Source organism: Lissotriton vulgaris, chromosome 2_1, assembly GCF_964263255.1.
Source record: "Lissotriton vulgaris chromosome 2_1, aLisVul1.2, whole genome shotgun sequence".
NCBI lineage: Eukaryota > Metazoa > Chordata > Amphibia > Caudata > Salamandridae > Lissotriton > Lissotriton vulgaris.
In genome coordinates, this window is record NC_141687.1 from 793,408,259 (window position 1) to 793,431,617 (window position 23,359).

At 43.0% G+C, this 23,359-nt stretch overlaps 1 protein-coding gene across 2 annotated transcripts in view; it reads right to left on the bottom strand.

The window, feature by feature from the left end:
* Window positions 1-23,359, bottom strand: part of WIPF1 (WAS/WASL interacting protein family member 1) — a 504,830-nt gene that overhangs the window by 431,373 nt on the left and 50,098 nt on the right. For both annotated transcript variants that reach the window (XM_086956166.1, XM_086956167.1), the window contains exon 2: window positions 6,473-6,571. The gene's annotated coding sequence lies outside the window, so the exon portion shown is untranslated. The remainder of the gene's footprint in view (window positions 1-6,472; window positions 6,572-23,359) is intronic.

Sequence of the window (23,359 nt, forward strand, 5' to 3'; positions counted from 1 at the left end):
TCATGCCCCCCACCAGCACACTGCAACGTTGACTTTGAACTGGCAAGAATTCCAAGATAACTTTACACAGTTAATACAATCCATTTTTTCATGTTTAGATGCTATTGATCGTACTCTTGCTCATCTGGTCGCTAAAAGATCATTGTCACAAACAGCAGGGGCAATTCTGTAGCCTCAGACAATTTATCTTCCAACAGTGGGATTACCAAATACAACTTGTGCCAGGCTTGTCAAAAAACCTTTGCTGTAGACCTTCCAAGTTTAGAGTTGACCAGTACAGTGAATTTGGCGAACCCAGTAAACCTTGCCACGGTGGCCCCCGACCCCACTGGCTTTTCCATAAGCCGTAGTATGCAGCAGGGGGGTCTTGCAAAAAAAGTAGCTAGTGAGCATGCAGTTCCAAGCAATATTACACATAATTTGCAACAATTCCTCCCTATAAAGAGAAGTAAACCTTTGTCTTTGAACTTACTGCCAGCGGCATGTCCATTTGTTATAATTATGGTAAATGTTCCATTACATAGAGCAGATCAAATGAATCAACTCTCCAATTAACGGCCAAGGCCTGGCACTGGCTGTCACAAGCTGCTGATATAGGTCACCTCATACAAGTTCATTTGACTATGGCCAGAAGAATTCCCTGGGTTGGGTCTGATTTAAAATCGATTGAAAAAAATTGCATTATTCTTAACTTTGATAATCGTTGGCAGGTAGAGGATTAGTTATGCCAACTACCTGGAGCACCCCTATCACAGTCTCAGATTAATACCGTCCCATTGGGTCTTTTCGATAAGCCACCTTTTAGGTATAAAACCAATATACAAAGCCTGAGTCCTTCTGTAAATAGTAATTTAATCTGTACATCTCAGTTGGCCAATAGCAATATATCTATATCAAACAGATTTGCCATACTGGAAAATATGGATTGTTACGACTGACTTATCCTCTATAATAAGCCCCTGCACTCCCCAATATATTGGTGAGCAGAGTCTCCAACGGACCAATTGATGTAAATAACCTGGGCGGGCTTTATGGGCCGGACTCTAAAATGCAATGTATTAATAAGCTGCCCAGTGCAACAACAACTAACCGTCAAGGGGAGTATGTGTCCCAGTCAGATCAAGTAGGGAATTCACTTCTTTCATGGAACATAGCAGGTTATAGTAACAAAAAAGGAACCTTGGTTTGGCAAAGTGACCTGCAGAATTCTGAACTTCTTTGTTTCCAAGGAATTTTTTGAATGGCTATCGCTCCTTTTTTCACCCCAGCAGTTCCTTCAAACTCAGGTAGAGCAGAAGGGGGCTTACTAATACTTATTGCTAATACATCTCACTTGAAAAGGTTGTGTTTTTGAACAGCTCACCTCATTTTCATATTCTAATGGCGAAAGGACGGAAGAACTTAGACTTACTGTTAATACATTTTTATAACAGTAACTTTGCTAACCCAATAGCAGTGGTTGATGAGTTGGGGAAAACTGTGAAGGAACTGCTTTGTCACCATCCAACACCACTATTCATTGTCTGGGCTGGAGATTTTAGTACACATATTTGTAGGCACACTGATCCGCATAGGTTTGGGTTCATCAACCTAAAGGGCAATCAGAGTTGCCATTTTAACCATCGAAATTATGGTAATGCCCTAAATAGTTTACTGCGTTTTAACAGGACAAGGGAAACCCAAAAGGAATAGCACTAGGGTCCTTGGGCTGTAATCTATTGTACAAGACAGAGGACCCTAGTAATTTAGGATCATAAGAATGATAGACATATACTAAATAGTATGTATGACCTCTGTCCAGCCGGACAGGATTTTATTCGTCAAATCTTTTATATTGGTTCATATATTCAACATTTATACAAAAGTGGGCACAGCCTGTGACCCACAGGAGACAAGACAAAACAAGTGACAGAAAATTATGTAAAAGCGCACAAGGCGGTCTGTACTAGTATTCAGTTTTACAGACTAGGATTTATTTAAAGCAAACCATTGTTCTAGGCATTTCGTGATTTCAAACAAACATATGGTGCAGTAAGGTCGACGACGTTTCGATGCAACTTAAGAATACATGCATCATCATCAGGACAAAAACCAATGAGTCATGTTTGTCTTGAGACTATTTATTTAAAGCGAGTAGCACACCTAACGACCTAAATTCCGCCCTCACAGATGCATTGCCATATCCATGCGGCGTATTTAACTTACCACCGCAAATCGGATTAATTGAAACCAGGTACTGCAAGATCCATGCGCCGTTTCATACTTTCTTACACCGAAGTAATTGCTAGTAGGCATTCCAACCTCCCCTCACCCGCCTTAGCACACAGTCCAGTGCGCCGAATAGTAATCACTGCGTCGATATTCCTTTTTACAACCAAAAATCACGGGCTAGAGCACACGTCTTTTTCACTGCGCCGAAATCTTTTTTTTTAAAATTGAGTGTGACTGCCTTTTCATTTAACACCATATGGCCTCAGTCATTTTTTCTGGTAATAAGCATGTGCTAGAAATCACGGAGTATAACTGAAAATAGCTCTCAATCAAACCGGTAATCACCACCAAGTCACTCGAAATTTTCACAACAGCACAAATAAGTACTTTATTCGCTTGGTTTTTGTCGAAACTAAATATAAAATGCAGTCATGCCTAGCAATGTCAAATTCTAATGAAAACTCTTTGTTTATGTTTTTTCCTAATTTTCCCTCCTTTCAACGTTTTTTCACTATTATGTAAACTGCCATAGAGGCTATGCAATTGTGGAAATAGTCTCAAGACAAACATGACTCATTGGTTTTTGTCCTGATGATGATGCATGTATTCTTAAGTTGCATCGAAACGTCGTCGGCCTTACTGCACCATATGTTTGTTTGAAATCACGAAATGCCTAGAACAATGGTTTGCTTTAAATAAATCCTAGTCTGTAAAACTGAATAATAGTACAGACCGCCTTGTGCGCTTTTACATAATTTTCTGTCACTTGTTTTGTCTTGTCTCCTGTGGGTCACAGGCTGTGCCCACTTTTGTATAAATGTTGAATATATGAACCAATATAAAAGATTTGACGAATAAAATCCTGTCCGGCTGGACAGAGGTCATACATACTATTTAGTATATGTCTATCATTCTTAGAATCCTAAATTACTAGGGTCCTCTGTCTAGTACAATACTAAATAGTTTACTGATCACATGGGAGTTAGAAATTGCAAATCCAATATGCACTGTTACGAGCCAAAAGGTTTCAACCTTCTATCGGACAGGTTCCACCTCCACTATTGATTTCATAATCACACCTGTCTCCTGCAGTGGTAGGCCCAAAAAATCTGAGATAAAGAGGACTGAATTTAATACATTGTACTCTTAATTGGGGAACCTTTAAAAAATCTTGAGTTAAATATGCCCCCAAACCCGTCCATAACCAGGAAAAATGACTATATCTTAAAATGGGAGAAAATTAACCCAAATTTAGTATTGAATAATATTGTGTCCTCCATCTTCCGGGAGTTCTGCTTATGCCTAGACCCACTAACCAACGGAAATTAAGTTGTGGGAGCTCTCATGAAAATGTTACCATCTATAAGAGATCAACTAACTTGTCAAGTTCCTCGAAATATTCCCCTGCCTTCCCGGTGGTTTGAATAAAACTGCTCTATTGACCTTCGTAAAGCTCTTAAAATGCAACCTAGAAATCAAGATATTATTAGAAACTTTAGGGCTATATATATAAATCTGCAAGGCAGGTGAGGAAAAGGCAGCTACTGGCGGAAACCTGGGAGGCCTGATTATGTAAAGATAGCAAGGCCTTCTGGAAAGTGGTCAATTTCCCATTTTTATCGGGGGAAAGTGGACCATCATTGGACCTCCATATAGATGCGGAAAGTTGGTAAATCAATTCCAGAACATATTCCAAAATCGGGCAGCTATTAATGTGGAGGTCCCGGTGCAATCCCCTGGTGTTCCTCCAGCCCATTGCCTGCCTGGAGGCAATCTCTGATAATCCCAATTTACAAGAAGGGGGATGGCACAGTTTCTGCTAATTACCGCCCAATTTCCTTTTTTTACAGCACGGCTAAACTAATAGATAAATTGTTACTCAACAGGCTGGAGTACTGGACGATGGTGAACCATGTTCTTGCAGAAGTACAAATACGCTTTTATTGCAAGGGGAGGGGACAACCTAGACTTAGGTGCAGCCAAATAGGCCACTGCAAAGAAAGGCCATTTATATATAGGCTTGATGCTTTTATCTGCGATCTTTGACTGCGTGTCCCACAGTAAATTGTGGGCCATTATGGAAACAATGTGCGAGGATCCTTCCATAATTTTTTCATAAAAGAACTTTATAGAGAAGCAGAGGCAGCAATTCGGTATGGGAAACAGGGTGAATGTTCATAACCTTTCAGAATTGTAAAGGGGGTCAGACAGGGCTGTGTCATTACTCGATTTCTTTTCTCACTATAGACAAACAAATTAAATAAGGTGCTGGCGAAAAATGTAAGGACATCCCGGCGGTAGGCTTACTACCTTTGCCCGTCATCCTTTATGTAGATGATGCTGTCTTATTGGCTAGAACTCCAATGGCCTTACAGCTTTCCATAGAGATATACTCTGCCTATATGGCAGAGTTAAGCCTATATGTTAATAAATTCAAGACTTTTGTGATGGCTGTGGGCAGGGATAGGAAAAAATGAATGAGGCTCCATTTAGATGACAGAAACTTAGAGAGAGCGGAGAATTTTACGTATTTGGGGATTCTTTTCGATGCTTTTCTAAACTGGTCTGAGATGGTGAGTACCAGAGTAAATCAGATGACCAAAAGTATAGCTGCCCTCTGGAAGTTTGCTTTAAACCTAGGAAATTAACCGATTAAAGAAATGTTAGAAATGTACTCGGCGAAAATGTGATCTATAGCCACCTGTGGTACAGCAATTATGAGCACAGCACAAACTGATTCTCTCCAAGTTATAGAGGACAAATTCCTAAAAGGATTACTGTCTCTCTCCGATTCGTGCCCCTATTTTACTGTCCATAAGGAATTAGGCCTTCCTTTTATGAACAAAACCATTAAAATGGCCCTGTTAATAGCATTGTTAGCGATATGGAAAAGGAACACGGTCCAACAAAATTCAACTGTGTTAAAGGATATTTTATCTTTGGATCGAGCTTCCTCTATTCCCTGGTTGGTCTAAGTGAAACAGTCTTTTAGCGAGTTGGCTTTGGCGATATTGTACAATTCCCCATCTCAGTGCAAGACCTTCTCTAAATCTAGATTAAAGGAACTCTTTATTGCCAAATGTACTCAAGAAAGATAGTTAAAAAATGAAAGCAACATTTCATTCACTAGTTATCCAGCACTGTCATCTGTGGCATTTGGGCACTCATCTTATCTCTCGTTTGTGTTTCTAACACCATGCACCGTTTTGTACTGGGAAGGGTTAGATTGAACTTTATTCCTCTAATAATGGTTGGCTATCCTGCACAAGCATATTCGGTAAATCAGCTGTCCTTGTGACAGTCTTTCCAACCAATCTATCTCTCATATTCTATTCTTTTGCTCATTTTATAAGGTTGAGAGGAAAATATTTATCATTCCATTGTTGAAGAAATTTAGCTTCCGGTCGCACAAACAGGCTCTTGCCGTAAAACGACAATTGGAATCGCCATACATATGTTTCACAACCACGTCCTTTTTACCAGCTGGTTTAAAGACTAGAAAGGCGTAATCCTCTAGGTGTCTGCTCTAACTGTTTGTAACCCCTTGTTTATAGCAGTTTGTGTAAACTAAGTGATCCAAAGAGTATTGTTTTTCATTCCTATTTGCGTGTTTTGTTTAATATTTGAAGCTACCAGGTTATTATAACTTTTAACTTTAAATTGGCTGTTTTTATTTTTAATCAGTGCCTTTTAATAATATTTCTTCTGGTACTATAAATGGATATTTTAACCATCGAGCTATTGTATATAAATTGATTGAATGTGATGGGTTTTTATTAGATGTAAACTATTTATGATTTTATGTACTTTTATGCATTTTTTATAAATGTGAAATAAAGAGGATGATGATGAGGACGACTGTTAATGTACTGCATCTGACCAGGCTCGAGCTCGCCCTTTTGTAAGGGGAAAGGGGAGGGCGAACAGAAATTTGATTCAGTGCTGCCCCAGCTAGGTTTGTAGGGTTTGTCGCACAACACATGCATGCACCGAACCACACACTGTTCTGTATGTGCATTTCTATGGAAGGAGGTATAATGCAACACTGCAGCACCTGGAGATGAGGGCACTGTGCTTAAAGTGCTAACTAGTGGTCTCAGTCATGCACATATCATGCATCACAAATTAATCTACCTCTATGACAAAAGTTCTGTTCCAATCATTACGTTTGTCCTCACTGCAAATTAGGTGGATACCCCATTACATGTGTTCACAATTCTACTAGGAAAAAAGTGGGAATATATTAACATATTATCCATACCAAAGATGCACATATGAAGACGTCCTCTCAAGTCTCTCTTGTTCTCTTTTGCTGAGACTCGCCAAATTAGCCCATTCGACTTTATACTTCCCAGACAATCTGTGAAGAAAAGAAAAACAGGAAGAAGAACTTAGGTTTCATATTACTACTTTCTTGTAAATATTAATGTTGTACCAGAACTCTTACGCTGGTTAGGCCTCTGTTGCCATAACGTTCCTGTAGAGACTGTCAAAATGTTACGGTTTAGCAGGAAGAAAACTAACTATGGATGTCTCTGGAGAGAATGACCTTCAATCTTCATGCCCACTGGGGCACTCACTCTACGGCCATACAATCCCAGGTGCTAATTGTGCACCCGCTAAATGATGACACAGAGGTATGTCATGTTCACCTAGATCGCAATTGGACTGCATTCCAAGTTTCAGAATTTTGTGCCAGGTTTTACCTGGCTGGAAATCGTGTGGGTAAACAGTTGTATGCATAATTAGCACAGTATTAGAATCCTGATTTGGGTTCAAACTCCCATTTGGACCAACTGGGAACTGGCATGGCCCTTGGAATGAGAACCTGAGCAGCTAACTAAATATACCCGTTAGTAAGTTGTACCCCTAAATAAACAGCCCTCTCCTCAAGATTGGAGAGACTGGTAGAGGGGTACTTCTAATTCAAATATAAACTTTCCTACTTTGACAATTATGCACTGTTGACTCACAAGCGGCTTACGCATTTACTTAAAAGATTAAACCATGTTGATGAAAGATCTACACAATGCTGCATCAAGCAAATGTTTAAATACAGCAGTGTAAGGCATCTTTAATGTTTATTATAGGCTGGGAAAGGTGTGCAATGGACCAGTCACTATTTACCTATCCTCACTAAATGCAAAAAGCATGAACAGCAAGTTCCATGCATATGTTCTACAATTCGATAAGTAACAATGAAAGAGTGACTACAAATGTAACCAAAGGAGGTTTCACTGAGCAGCAACAGACAAAACCAGTGTTTGTAAAAGGAATCTTCACTCACCGACCTGGTCGGTGACTTGCTTCATCACAGGGTTCCACCAGAGAAGCAGAGCGCTTCCCTGGTGTGCTTCTACGCCTGGTTTACAGCGGAGCGGGATGTTCAAAGGCGTGTTCAAAGGCGTGTGTGCATTGGTGGACAAAGTGAGGTGAAATTAAAATGTGTTTGGTGCTAGCCAATCAACAACTTTATTAAAGGCTGACCAAAGACCGTTAAAAGGGGTGAGATTGATGTAAACTAGTCCTGTAAAGTGACTAGTGGCATCCAATTGGTGTAATTAAGAATTGGTCAACATGTTTCTGCTTTTAATGCCATTCGCAAAGCATTCGTCAGGACCTAAATAGAGTTCCACGGCGGTATGCGCTTGCTAAGGGGCACCCTAACGTGTGGAACGAACCAGTATGGTACAACTCACGGTTATACTGAGAAGGCCTTGCGTGAATTCCTAGACCTTTGGAACATAAGTCTGTGAAGTTATCCACTTCATGGAACTAACAGGGAGGGGGAACAGGCACTCTGGCATTTCCCGTCTCGCATGTTCCATCAAGAAAGCTTGGGAGACCCGTGCTAGGTTTCTTGATTGATAAAAGTTTTCACAGGTTTTTTCTAAACAATTTCTTTATGTCTTTCACTGTAAATGAAATGGAATGAACAATTTACGGAACTTATTGATTGACGCTAAGTTTCCGTTTACTTCTGTGCTAAATAAATTGTGCATTGAACATATTGGACTGGCCAACAGTTGATTTATACAATGTATTTATTTGACATTTGATGTTCTGAAAGAAATTAACACTGACCCCTTCATATGTATCTAGGTTTCTTGATGGAACATGAGAGACAGGAAATGCCCGAGTGCTCAGTGAAACCTCCTTTGGTTACGTTAGTAGTCACTCTTTCGTTGTTACTTATTGATTTACAGGGGGTGTAAGAGTGCCTCTCTCTCTTGTTGTTAAACATATATGTTCTACAATTGCCCAGTGTCAGAATTTTGGAAAGAGCTTTTTAAGATCATGGCAGGCCTCACACAACATTATAGTTAATTACAGGATGTTTTAATTATTACCAAAATGCCTCCACTTGTTACTGTTTGTGGCCGTATAATAGGCAGTATAAATAAGGAAACACCAATCACCATGAGACGGAGTGTCTTTCAATAGAAATTAATGTAACTGTCTATTAATCTAATCTCTATAAAGAGAAAATTAAATGGTGACCGGTACAGTGATACTGGCACAATAATATCAAATTGTAAAATAACCGTGCACTCCTCAGTACAGTTTAATTATTCATTTTTTATTATTCTTTCTCTGCTATTCCTCCCTTACATTTTCACATTACTGATATTCCTGTAACTTGATTATCCTCTGAACTTACGAAATTCCTTTGGTTCTTGTCTTGAGATTTGGATTTGTACTTTATGTTGAAAAAGGCCAACAAGATATGTATTGCGTTTCTTTCCATTATGCTTTTATATAGGTGAGCTACTCAAACGCTTAAACTTCTCGCGAGTTTCAAATTGAGCATCCTATGACATAGTCTGGTGTCTGGCTGGGTGGCTAAACATCCTGCTTTTCAGTCACGTGGGTTTACTTTCCACCCAGATGGTATTTTACTGACACGCCCAGCAAATGCCAGTAATTGTCAAATCCTAGCAAATAAAGCTGCCCATATTTCTTTTAATCAGTGCAAAGAAAAATGTCCCTGTCTCGAAGACACGGTCTGCTACAGAGAGGATGAGGCTACTAAACACCCTCCCCAGACACCTTGTCCCCTTTAAAGATACCGATGTTGCTGCTACAATTGAACAAGGAAATAAGAATATAGGGGAATGTGGATGGAAATGAATGAACTGCAGCATGCAATATCTAAAGAGCAGCTAACGGTTTCCACCTTTAACAAAATAACTGGAGCCAAGCAGGGTAGTCTCTACCGAGGGACAAATACGTGCGGAATCAGACCCAAAAGGGGCAATTCGAAAGAAATCATTCCTACTGAAATGGATTATGTAGCTAATGCACAAAATAAAGTTTTAAAGCACGATTGCCTCATAAAATACTACAGGGTATGCTTTGCAAAATCGGGCGTAAGGAGTCTCTTTTAAGTGATGTGCAACTCTAAGTTGCTTTAAACAGCAGTCAGGACAGCCCATACTCTCTAGCAACATGATATCTCAGACCTTGTGACCGGTGGTCATGTCCCTCCCAGCAGCTGGCAGAAGTACCCCCTCTCAGGCTCCGTCACCTTTCAGCAGATGCCCCGCCAAGGTTTCTGCCAATATGGGAAATTCTTTATCACTACCAGAGTCCACCAAGTTGTGATGAATCTGCTCCCTTAACCAGGAGTTCCTCATGTTGCGACAAGTCTGAATCCCACTCCGTTGTCCCTGCATAAACACCCAGCACTAATGGACTAGGGACCAGAAAATTAAATTTGACGAGGCATGTGACAGCAGGTTTACAATATACCCACTGGATCGTTCCTCTATTCACCTTTACTTAACAAACTATTCCACCATTTCAGCTATTAAGATGGCATTGAGGAGAAAGAATGCACAAAATATGGCAGATGTCTAATTAAAAGTTTAAAAACATCGGGAACAAACTAAATTTAGAAAACTCTGGCTGAGGCAGTCAGAAAAGGCCTGAGGTCTCAAAGATCAATCTTCGACCCTCTTCTTTGCTCACTATACAACACCTCTCCATGTGTCATCATCTCCTCCTTTCAGCTTCTTATACAAATTCTACTCAGGCAACACCCAAATCATCTTGTCCTTTCCAACTTCTATACCTCATACCCAGTCCCACATCTGCGACTGCCTCGCAGTTATCCATCACAGGATTACTTTACAATTGCTCATGATCAACTGCTCCAACATTGTAGCTTTATACATCTAGTCCTCTAATGCACCCACCCCTCTTACCAATTCCACTCTACTTCCCCCTGACTGGTTTCATTTTGCTCCATTATCTGTGTATCTTGAGCCCATTGCTGAGGATGGAAGCCTTCATCACACTAAAACTATCACAGCATGCGTTCAATTAATTAACATAGCATATGCAAGGTCTGTTCACCAAGACCATTCATTACAGACAAAACACTCATTAACCAACTGGTCCTTAGCAGACTGGACTACTGTAATTACCTTCCCAATGTTTCCTAGGCACTTTTAGACAAGGATCTAAACTTTGATACACTGAATTTATTCAACGGTCCTAGGCACAGCTGGCTCACCACCAAGAATAGGACACTATAAAGACTCCTATATAGGCTTTCAGATCAATAACCTGCTCCCTAGCTACAGCTCGAACACCTTACCAGAATACACTCCAGCTCAAAACGTTTGCTTGGCCAATCAAAACCTTCAGGCAATACCTAATCCACCCTGTGCCACTTCCAATTTGTGAATTTGTTGTACCTGTTAGACCTTCTTCACTCGAACTCCTTACCGCCCGTTATTCCGACACTGACCTGCGCCATGTTCAAATTCACCCTATATCCACACATCTGCTGCAGGTAAGATCAGTAACTAGGTAGTTTGATGTATAAACATAAATGGCACGTCTTTTTAAATGAAATTTGTATTTATTTAGCTAGTAATAGAAGGAGTTCCTTGTTATGCATTTTCTTTTGGCAATCAGATTCAGACACTGGAGCATTTAATCAAGACAAATTGCTGCTTCCTCCAAGTATGTAAACAATCCAGCATTCATTACATATGTACCGGCTCAAGGCTATGTACAGCATTTCTTAATAAACCAAACCGTTACATTATGGAAAATATGTATGGTACTTGTGGTAAATATAATTTACTGTATACTTTTTTTCCGTATAATTACTGACAAGTAAAAGAATAGCTCAATCAAATGAAAGGCAGAGTCCGTGGTGTCAGTCTTAAGGGCTTTAATTCATAATGACTCGAGTCATGGAAATCAATTCCATCAATACAAGGGTTCGGGGGTATATGCAATGATGGCAAAAAGATGTCAACGATTTATTAACAGTACATGACATATATAGTAAAATGACACAATGGCAGTGAATACAGTAGGCGTGACAAGTGAAATGTATATGATAAGAACACATGTGCGTAGCAAAAAGGCGTGATCAAGGGTGTGCACAGAGGCGTGTACTAGAAACGTCACAGAAAAGTGTCATAAGTGGGTGGATACATAGAGAATTCTGCAGAGTCAGCTGGAAACTGTAACTTGGGTGCGCGCGCAGCTGATATGACGTGTACCTGGAGAAAGCTAAGGGTCTGACTTTTAGCACTAGTAGAAGAGACAGAAGTCTGGCATGTCAGATCGACCTGTTCCTATAACATGTCTGATATCTGATGTTTGGGGTAAGTGTAATCTGAAGTAAAAGGTCTCTCGGGCAGAGGCTATTCTATACTAAATGCATATGTGTCTAAGTGCAATGCGCAGGGCCATGGGCCTACCATGGTAACGGGAGCTATGAATTACATGAGGAAGACAGGGAGGCTTGGCCCTTTGCTCTGCAGCCGGGGATATGTTTACCTATTTCACTAGACAGGAATGTGTTTTCGAGGAGGCTGAGCCAGCTACACTGATAACTTGAAGGCAAAATACTGTTTGGCAGGCAGGCCAGGCCGAGCCGGTCACCGCTTCGCTTGGCAGGAAGTAAGGCAGAGGTCAGGGATACATCTTCACGCTGCAGCTTTCGGAAACAAAGACAAGAAAGTGGTTCGAGGGCAGGAATCAGGGCCTAGCTCTGCAGAACCAGGAAAAACGTGAAAGTGCACCATGTAAAGACGTTGGCAAGGCATAGTTAGGAACTGAATTATCAATTCATTCATGGTGGATCTGATAGAGGACATGTTAACGTTGGACGCAAATGTATTTGCGTCTTCAAATTCGGTTGCGGAGGGAAATTACATGCACCTTAATCTCGTACATGGAGACGATGGGGTACTCGTTAGGGGACATACCTGACCATAAAATTTCAATTACCTCATACTTCAAAGAGGTGTGCGAAATGGTAGGAGCAAAAACGTTGTGTTGGACCTGGCCTTCTCTGCAGGATTACCCCCAAACATTTTGCCTGCATCTTATTTTTGCTAAATTCGTGTTTCCTGACCATAGGACTCTGTGAACTTTACCACTGCTAACCAGTGCTATAAAGGGCTTGCGGTCTCTCCTTGAAACACAGTAGAATTGGTCTATACCCAATTGGCATATCTAATTTACTTTTAAGTCCCTAGTAAGGTGGTACTTACTACAAGTGCCCAGGGACCGTAAATTGAATGCTACTAGTGGTTCTGTAGCACTAATTGTGACACCTACTTAAGTAGCCCTTTTAAACAAGTTTTAGACCTGCCATTGCTGCCTCTGTGTGTGCAGTTTAAACCGCCATTTCGGCCTGGCAAAGTAAACCTTTTGTCAGGCCAAAATGTTCCTTTTTAGGGCTCGCCCCTTGCGATGCACTGCACAGCAGTGCTCGCGCAGGAGCCCTTTTGTCCGGGGTCTGAAAACTGACCCTAGAATCGCACTCGCTCATGTGTGTGCTTTTCCTGTTGGGTAAAGCTATTGGGCTTTGCGTGCGTGCTTTTTTTAACAGAGCACGCAATAGGCCAAAGGCGGGCACATTGCTGCGCCCATGGCCTATTGATGTCTGTTACGCGCACCAAAGCCCATATGTCTTCAATTATCGTGCCCAGACACGGGCGAGATAATTGAAGACATATGGCTCGCAGTAGCGCGCGCATCACTCGCGGGCGTTTTTTTTGTTTGACTGGTTTATGAAGGTTAGTGGAGCGTAATTTTAAATAGGATTTGTCCAAAGAAACCAGCCAATAGATACTTTAATTACGCTAGCAAAAGATTCATCTGAAAGCCTTCCTGGCGAAGCACAGCTTTCTTCATGCCTTTTCTAAACAGTCGATACAGTATGGGAGCCATCTCTCCACTGGAATTGGCTTGTCTTCAGAATGTCTGCTGCCCAGTGCAGTGCGTTGTTGTGGACCTTTCTCTGAGTTAGACAGAGGTTTAATGTTCAACTGTGCTAATCTGAAGCCACGCCTCACTCACCAAAAGGACCTCTGTCAACAAAAGATGGAGGAATCTATACCCACTCCCACTCTACCCCCAGTGGATTTATGTGTCAGTGAGATAACCCGACAGATGGTTTGGGTGGGAGGCACATCCTTGTACAATCGGAGCACATTCCCTTCACTGGCATCACCGTTTTACAGTTCATCGACAGCTGCGCCTGGAACATACTGAGGATTGTGCAGGAGGGAAAGTTGACATGTGTGCGCGCTGAGGGAATGCTGTCTCCCATTTGTAAAGCTAGTATGTGGGATGGAGCAGCCCACATACTTATTCAACAAAAATCAACACAAGCAGGGGTCCATTTCCCATGCTTGCTTCGGGGTTCACAGGACCCTAACTCTGCCATTGGCTTCCGTGCTGCCCTTCTGAGGTCTCAACATGCAGCCTGGAGTTGTTTTAGCCTACGGTATTGAAACAGTTGTGCTGCTGTGCAGTTTGCCTGAGGTGTCAAAACTGAAGGGGCAGGGCATGCTGAGAAGTCCAACTAACCAGGTACAATGCTTTTCTAGAAGCAGAGTAGCTCGGTGGGTCAAGCACCCACCGAGAGAGAATACGATTCATTCTCGATGGGGCTGGCTCAGCCTTTTATCCTTAGGATGTTGGTTAAATGCGTATTGATGACCTTGGTGCTTACCAACTGTCTAAACTCCGGAAACAATAGATGTCATGGTGTCTGCTTAATAGGGAGACATTATTTTTTCCAAGGGGTTCTGCTTCGGGGTGGGTTTATACATATTTTACTGAACGTGTCCGTCAAAAAGAGACGGTCTTTACAGGATAAGTGAAGTGTTACTTTAACCACTCTCTGCATGCAGCGGGTAACGGAGCGGGACGTTCATATAGATGGGCAGGCCATATAACCTGTGGTGACCATCTACAGGTGGCGAACTGGAGAGGCCACCCTGCAGGCGCAGCTAAACTCACCCAGTGTGCAAGTGTCCCAGAATACCTCACAATCACCAATGTATAGAGGGACTTCGTTGAATGCAGCTGAGGCGCTGCTGCAGCCCTTTACATTAAAGAATATTAATGTGAGGTTTTAAGTTGACCGACATTTGTAACTTAAAGGCGCACACAAGCCTTTCTCCATATTACCCTCTGCCCAGATGCAGGAGTGATAAGGGGGAAGAGCAGCAGGTCACTGCTACAGGGCAGCTCATGCGGTCGGGTGACTGCGCCTTCTGCAGCCGCCCTCATGACGCATGTGCGGCCGGCCTGCAAGAACTCTCATCACACCCGGTCATTGCCAGACCCACATGCACTCACCCCAATGGACCCCTACGCACACGTGCAGAGATGTCCATGGCTTTTAAATGAACCAGTGGGATCCTTCGAGTAGCTGCCTTTCACACTCTAGTGCCTTGAAAACCTCTGAGGTGCGCAAACACTTTAAAGAGTTTGATAACAGAGCACAACATTGGTAAGATAGTATAGCAGAACATAATGCTTCAGGCCTTGCAAGGAGCATGGTAAATGTTCTATAAGTAACAATATAGTACAATTGAATACAATTTAAAGATGGCAGAAGCGCAGAAATAAGCAAATTACCATTATTAGTATTCACAAACGAGATCTCTGTCGTATTAGGAAGCCAAACATCATCTTTTACAATATAATATTCGAGAAGACACAAATAGCGGAAACGCACTATATATACCTATCAAGCAATTGCACGTTATTAATTTGGCACTTAAGACCGCAGAAACGCAGTATAAAGCGCCATCTAAAAACAAGATATTATTAAAGTACACAAAAATTATAATCGTCTGAGTGGGCAGCCTTTCACATCCTCAACATATGTCATTATACATTAAATCATACCAGTGGAGGTAGTGCACTATAAAAAGGCAAGTATCACAATGATTTATAACTATAGCGCCTCCATCCAAAGCGCTTTACGTACAAAACAAAAATGTCATACAATTATTACCCAACTGATTTGCAATAGATAAAGCAAAGCTTTCACTGGAGGTATTTAAAAATTTATAAATGTGCCCGCCTAGATCGCTCCACTCTGTTATGAACCGAAAGTAATACGTTTCACCATTTTCAGGTGCTGGATAATGGTGCGTGAGGAGGACAGATGCATCCTGGCACAAAACACCAATCAGTAACCAAGATGCCACCCCTGCCCCTTCCCTGCATCCAAGAAGTGGCTGCCATTACCTTGCAGTCAGTTAATTAGACTTGACACCTGGCTGGCCTCGAGTAAATAGCTGGGGACATGTGAGGGAAAGAGCATGCCCTGGGACCTGCCCCCTGTAATTGGCAGACTGAGGGACCAGTGGGGATGGAGCTTGGCTGCTCCGGGCTCCCAAGAAGCTCTTTTAACAATCCTTGTCCGGAGCCGGGCCTCCAACAGATGACATCTTCTGTGGCCCGGAGAGCGCTCCAGAGGAGGATGGAGTGACGGAGAGACAGAGTGAGAGCGCAGTGTAATTGGCTTCCGCTAGAAGCATCTGCCCCCTCTGCTTACTCTCACTTCTCTCAAATTAATGTGACAGTCCCCAACCAACCAATGGCCCACCACGCTCCAGAAATAAGACACGGAGAGCTGAGGAGTCTGTCTCAGCCACGATTATTTCTCCATTATTTGAATACGCCAGTGCTCCGTGCAATGTAACAACTGTCTAAATAAGCATTTGCAATGCAACAGGTCTCGCATTATTTAAGTTTGAGCTATTGGCATTGCTAAATAATGCAACACCAATAGCTCAAACTTTAATAATGCGAGACCTATTGCATTGCAAATGCTTGTTAATAAATAGAAGTCACACCTAGGGTAGACCCTGGACAGCCTACAGAGCAGGGTACAATGTATTTAAAAAGTGGGACATGTATTTTTAAGTTTAACATGCCCTGGTAGTGAAAAACTATTAAAATAGATGTTCACTACTGCAATGCATACACTCTCATAGGATAACATTGTAGTTACCTTATTGTTATGTTATGTTATACCGGGGTTTTATATAGCGTACGGCTACTCAAAAGAGTGTCCCGACGCTTTAAATTGCACACTAATCTCATAACACAACAGGGAAAGTAAAGTAAAAGACCGAGAGAAAAAACCAGACAGGACCAAAAAACTAAGAGGTAAAAAGCCAGGTTTTGAGCCCCTTCCTAAAAGCCAACAGGTTTGGAGTGCTGCGCATTACATTTTGGAAGTGCAATTCTCAAATGGGATTAGGCAACTAGTTCATATTTGGTGTCTTTGTAATCAAAATTTTAAATCCTATCTTATGGAGAAGTCATATTTTAAATTGTAATTCTGAAAATACCACTTTTAGAAAGTTCGCATTTTCCTGACCTAGCCATTTAGTGCCAGTAGCCTGTACCCGAGTCACATGACTGGGTGTAGCTGACAGTTGAGTTTCATTTAGTCCTCCTAGGTAGCCACACAATAGGGAGCTTAGGTGGGTGCCTTAATGGGCCATCAGTGGCAAGATGGGAGGGAAGAGCTGGGCACAGCCCCACTTCCTCTTAAATAGCCTGTGTTTTGCCTCCACACAAAGGTCTGAATACCCCCTGTAGTTAGGCTGGAGCCACAACGGAGAAGGCAAGATGTCTGGGAAATTCAAATGGAAACCTCTAGAAGCTTCTACCCCAATTCAAAGGCACAACTGAGAATAAATACTGGAACTCAGACACCAACTCTTGAGTACACTTCTGGACCTGTAAATACTCTGCCAGAAAGAAGAACTGCTGTGCAGTTACAAGGACTGCAACTCTGCTGGACTGCTGCTCTAAAGGAACTGTTGCCCTACTGCCCTCTGAGCTGGGGAAGGAAAACTGGACCAGCAACTTCATCTTGAACCCAGGACCCCAGACCAACTCTAAGGGCTAAGCTGCTTGCCTCCTGATATAAGCCGTAGGCACATAACATGCTCCCCAACATCCTGAAACAGCCCCTTGACCCAGCTGGTGCCTCTCAGGTCCTGGACCCTTGGCGTATCTCACAGGCACAGAAATCAAGCCTCTGGGCTTTTCGTGCCCACTAACGTTTGCACCAAGGACATGCCGCTAGCACTGGAAAATATCATGAAATGCCAACCAGCCCGTCTCTTCAAACTGCATCATCAACCGCCTACGTGGGACCGCCAAGGTGAATCTCCAGCCCTCCCATACACAACGCCTGGCCTGCTCTTCATGCTACATGGACAGCCTCCTGCAACGCTCTCATTGCGGCCCTCTTCAAGGAGAGCGGGATTCCTGGCTTAAAACTTGAGAATGTAAACCTTCAGCGGGACTAACCTGTGACTGTATCCGACCTGAGGCCCATCACAATTGGCCTGAACTTTTGAATTTGGCCCGAACCAGCGCTACCAGATAGCTGCAGTTGGCACTTTGTGCTTTTAGGTGCTATTTTACACTTTATTTTTTTATTTATTACTCCAGTTCAATTACATTTAGCTCTGTTTATCTAATTTGTGTGGGATTCTTTTGTGGTGTGCTTTCACTTTTTTACGGCTTGAAATGTTCTCAAATCCTTAACACATTTGCTCCAAGTTAACCTTGACTGCTCTGTGCCAAGCTACCAGGGGGTTGAGAACAGGTTATTTGAGGTTTGCTTGTGCCTTATCCTGAGAAGAATTGGCGTTGCTGCTGGACCATTGCTCCCATCCTAGTCAACCAGTAACCCAATTTCTTACACTTGCCATTTTGAAAAGAATGAGCACTCACAAGAGTAAATGTAAAGAACTGCTTTTGTAAAAGGAAGTATATGCAGTTAAGAAACAAACACACATACAAAGAAATAAGGAGTCATATTAATGTCAAACGCCACAACCATAACAGGGATTATCTAGGTAAAATTTTAAAACTAGAGCGAGAAAATGAAAGTGCGAGGAAGAAGATAAAAAACCTTAACTATCTGCCTAGGAGTAATAGGGAAGGTTCTCCACGTAAGGTGATGTATGAAAGATGTGGTCTGCCAATGAGAATGGTGGCCCTAAATTAGTGTTACAAAGGGTAGGTTCATAGATTATACGAATATGGTAAATTAAAAATGGCATGTTTATATTTAGAGCTGATAACAATTTGCTCATGATTTGTGCATTTAACGGCACCAGATGGCTCTTCATTACTGTATGTCAAAGTGGACTGTAGAATCCAGGATGGCTACTTCTATTTCTCTGTACTGGCAGTGACTGTGGTTTGGATTCATGGGGCACTTGATGTTTTCATGCCATTTCCTTGATGAGATATAGGTTGGGTCAATGCACTCAATTACAGCCCGGTAACTCCACACCCAGTAATACTAGCAGGTAAATGCAGGTCCAGAAACACTTGGTATGCTATTGCACCTTATAAATCTGATTGCACAGTAGCCAACGAAAACTCATAGTGTTGGGTCCAACACGCGGAATTACCAATTGCGGCATTAACACACCTAGCTACCACAGGACTCCTAGTCAGGTTATCTGTCCTGGTCTGCATAAGAAGGCAGAAGACATAAGAGTAGGTAACAACGCACCTGTTACAGAGGCCAGTATGGAACCAGTAGGTTGCTCTTTTAAACACCTGTAGGTTGACTTAGTCATTCATCCCTTTGAGTTAAAAAACATGGGGAGGGGCATGGAGATAAATAAGACAAGAAAATAACACACTTGCTGATATTCATGAAATAAAAATACATGTTATAGTGTTCACCTGCCACAGTCGCAGGTTTTTCTTCCTCCCACGTCTATCAGCCCAGCACCCAAAATTGTACACACAGGCTGATACGCAATCAAAACACAAACACTCCATGTGTACTCTAGCTGCCAGGTATCCACCTTTCCTTACCCAGACAGATGTGTACACTATACACACAAATACACTCTTCGCTCTTCATGCCACTCGTAGGTTGCTTGCATTCCTCAACTGCTTCAATTACCATACAATAATACCAAAAACGAAGCGTGGGCAAAATTGAAGAAATTTTAAAAAAATGCACCTTAGTGCATCTAGGCAAGCGACCTGGTTCATCGAGAAAATGTTTCTCACAACACATTTTCTGCTTGAGCCAGACCTCTGAAAAGACTGCGCTAAACCTCACGTAGGTGTAATTTCGGACAGGTCAAGTAATTTGTGTAATGCAATACTGAGGAAATTACACATCTGTAACATGTAATTTCACCCAGGCCTAGTAAACGTATGACATTTCTTTTCCCAAAAAATTTAGTAAACTGCCAACTATCTTTTCATGCAACTGCTTTTACACTCACCAGAGCAATCTCCTAGTAACTGGTCATGCTGCCCCATCTTCCAACCTGAAGTTTAGTCAATCAGATAAAAAGTACTGTACGACAATGCTTCTGAAATATAGGCATTAAGAGCACTGGTCTAGCTTCAAAGTGAAGAAAGATGAATGCAAATCAGGTATTTCAAAAGAATGATTAGGGACTACACATATAGGAAACGAATGGAGATAAATAAATGAGGCCCCAAAGCTAATTGATAGGAAACCATTCTGAATGCTTACTTATTGGCTACATGAGCGGACATCTATAAAAACCATGAATAATTTATCCAGATCGCTTTTCTGCTGATACATCAGATATTCTGCATATGAATAACAGATTCTTACCTAAAGCCTTAGCAAGATGCACCACTTAATAGGACAATAGAAAGAGGAAAGGTTGATTAGTTACACTATGGAATCTCTATGGACCTGGTGAAGACTAAACATCATATTTGAAAACAATGCTTATATCTCTGTTCAATTCCCTAATAGTCTCAACCCAGATTTGGAATAGAGGCTTGGTCCATAATCCACCATTTGTATAACAAGTGCATCTCCAGCAAGCCTGTAAACTATGGGATTAATACCCTTGCATACAGAGGGACAGTCACAAGCAAAATTGTTATTGGAAACACTACAACCATTGGTGGAGGGTCTTCTCAACCAAACAGACCAGAAAATATGTGGCTGTTCTCTAATATTATTGAAATCTAATGGGGCATTAAAGAAATGTTTTCTTGATTATCCCCAGATCTTTTCACTGTGTATATGCACACAACAATTAGAGCAAAATCAGCCTTCAGGGAATTTAAACAACTATACCGAAAGCGATTCTAGCGCCTTTTTCTAATACCGGCATATTATGAAGTACTTGGCAGTAAGTCTGTAACATTCCATTCTACGTCAGGACTGGAGGCGAGGATTATGCCATCTCTCTTCACTTTTATTAACAGCAGCCAATTTAAAACAACAAGACTACATTTCCTATGAACCCTAGTGAAATCTGTAGTCAAAGAAAAGTGTCCAATTAGGAACAGTCCTAGATCCTACAATCTGGTCACTCCACCATCCACCTAAAAAGGCTGAGGTTTGATTACCTGCCCTAGGCACATCAGACTTGGTAAATGCAGCAGCAAGCCTTTAGTGCTCCTACTCAAAACTCAATACCTCTGTCCCGCCGTAGCCTTCAGCATGCAGTAGCCTCTTTGCTAGCACTCTTTACATCCATCTTCAGCATTAGGCCCACAAATATCAGTATCTATTAGTGAGAGGCTTCTTCAGCGGTCAGACAGCAGACAGGGTGGGGAGGAGGTAGTTGTGGCTCTCAGATGCGTTTTCCAGCTTGACCTAATATCTCTCAATATATTATGATTTCTAACATTGCAGTGTTTTGAATCCTCACTCCGTCTTCCCTCGTCTGCTCTTATCAACCGATTTTTCACTTGTGCTGTAACCTATTTTCTTTTTTCCCTTGCATATTAGCTGTCCAGCACCCACTACCTATCCCAGGTCAGACTGCTAAGGCACTGTGTCCATGATACACTACTGTTTGATCTGGTGAGATGCTATCATTTTACGAAAGACTCCTCCATCCACAAATTATCCTTATTATCTTGATATAGCTCCCTCTTTTCTGCTCTTCTGGTCCCTCTTTTCAGCTGTCGCTTCTCGGCACTTTCTGATGACCCTAGAAAGCGTAAAGCACTCTGCTTTAAGAAAAGTCAAGAGGATCCTCAGACAAATCATTCTGAACACCAATGTTAGGATATTGATTCAGGTCAAAAATCACAAAAAAGAGACCAGGGAATGAGCCTTCTTTGACTCCCCTTCCAATGTCTTTAACTCACACAAAAAGAGAAGGACTAATAAAACCTGGGCCGGGGATGTTAACCCAATTTAAATTACAAGGTTCCGGTCCCCTTAATTATATACAAAGAATTCATAAGCCAGAAACAGGAGGAGAAGGGAAATTGAACAAGCACTGGCGTTGCCAATAGGTCTCGCAGTAGGAAAGTTGGAGCTATTACAATTGCAAATAGCAATGCCTTTTATTTTTGTTTTCATTTTAAAAACATAAAGGGCTTTGTCATTTACAAAACCAATAGCTCCAACTTTCCTACTGCGAGACCTATTGTGCACTGCACAGTGTGGGTGAAAGTGGCGTTGCGTGGGTGAGTGGCGTTGCGTGTGTGATTGTTGTTGAGTGGGTGAGTGGTGTTGCGTGGGTGAGTGGCGTTGCGTGGGTGAGTGGCGTTGCGTGGGTGAGTGGCGTTGCGTGGGTGAGTGGCATTGCATGGGTGAGTGGCATTGCATGGGTGAGTGGCATTGCATGGGTGAGTGGCATTGCATGGGTGAGTGTGGCGTTGCGTGTGTGAGAGTGGGCTTGCGTGGGTGTGAGTGGCGTTGTGTGTCTGAAAGTGGTGCTGTGTGGGTAAAAGTGGCACTGCGTGGGTGTGAGTGTATTTGCGTGGGTGAGTGGCGTTGCGTGGGTGAGTGGCGTTGCGTGGGTGAGTGGCGTTGCGTGGGTGAGTGGCGTTGCGTGGGTGAGTGGCGTTGCGTGGGTGAGTGGCGTTGCGTGGGTGAGTGGCGTTGCGTGGGTGAGTGGCGTTGCGTGGGTGAGTGGCGTTGCGTGGGTGAGTGGCGTTGCGTGGGTGAGTGGCGTTGCGTGGGTGAGTGGCGTTGCGTGGGTGAGTGGCGTTGCGTGGGTGAGTGGCGTTGCGTGGGTGAGTGGCGTTGCGTGGGTGAGTGGCGTTGCGTGGGTGAGTGGCGTTGCGTGGGTGAGTGGCGTTGCGTGGGTGAGTGGCGTTGCGTGGGTGAGTGGCGTTGCGTGGGTGAGTGGCGTTGCGTGGGTGAGTGGCGTTGCGTGGGTGAGTGGCGTTGCGTGGGTGAGTGGCGTTGCGTGGGCGAGTGGCGTTGCGTGGGCGAGTGGCGTTGCGTGGGCGAGTGGCGTTGCGTGGGCGAGTGGCGTTGCGTGGGCGAGTGGCGTTGCGTGGGCGAGTGGCGTTGCGTGGGTGAGTGGCGTTGCGTGTGTGAGTGGCGTTGCGTGTGTGAGTGGCGTTGCATGTGTGAGTGGCGTTGCATGTGTGAGTGGCGTTGCATGTGTGAGTGGCGTTGCGTGGATGAGTGGCGTTGCGTGGGTGCGTGGCGTTGCGTGGGTGCGTGGCGTTGCATGTGTGTGTGGCGTTGCATGTGTGAGTGGCGTTGCATGTGTGAGTGGCGTTGCATGTGTGAGTGGCATTGCGTGTGTGAGTGGCGTTGCATGTGTGAGTGGCATTGCGTGTGTGAGTGGCATTGCGTGTGTGAGTGGCATTGCGTGTGTGAGTGGCATTGCGTGTGTGAGAGTGGGCTTGCGTGTGTGTGAGTGGCGTTGTGTGTGTGAGTGGCGTTGCGTGTGTGAGTGGCGTTGCATGTGTGAGTGGCGTTGCATGTGTGAGTGGAGTTGCATGTGTGAGTGGCGTTGCATGTGTGAGTGGCGTTGCATGTGTGAGTGGCGTTGCATGTGTGAGTGGCGTTGCATGTGTGAGTGGCGTTGCATGTGTGAGTGGCGTTGCATGTGTGAGTGGCGTT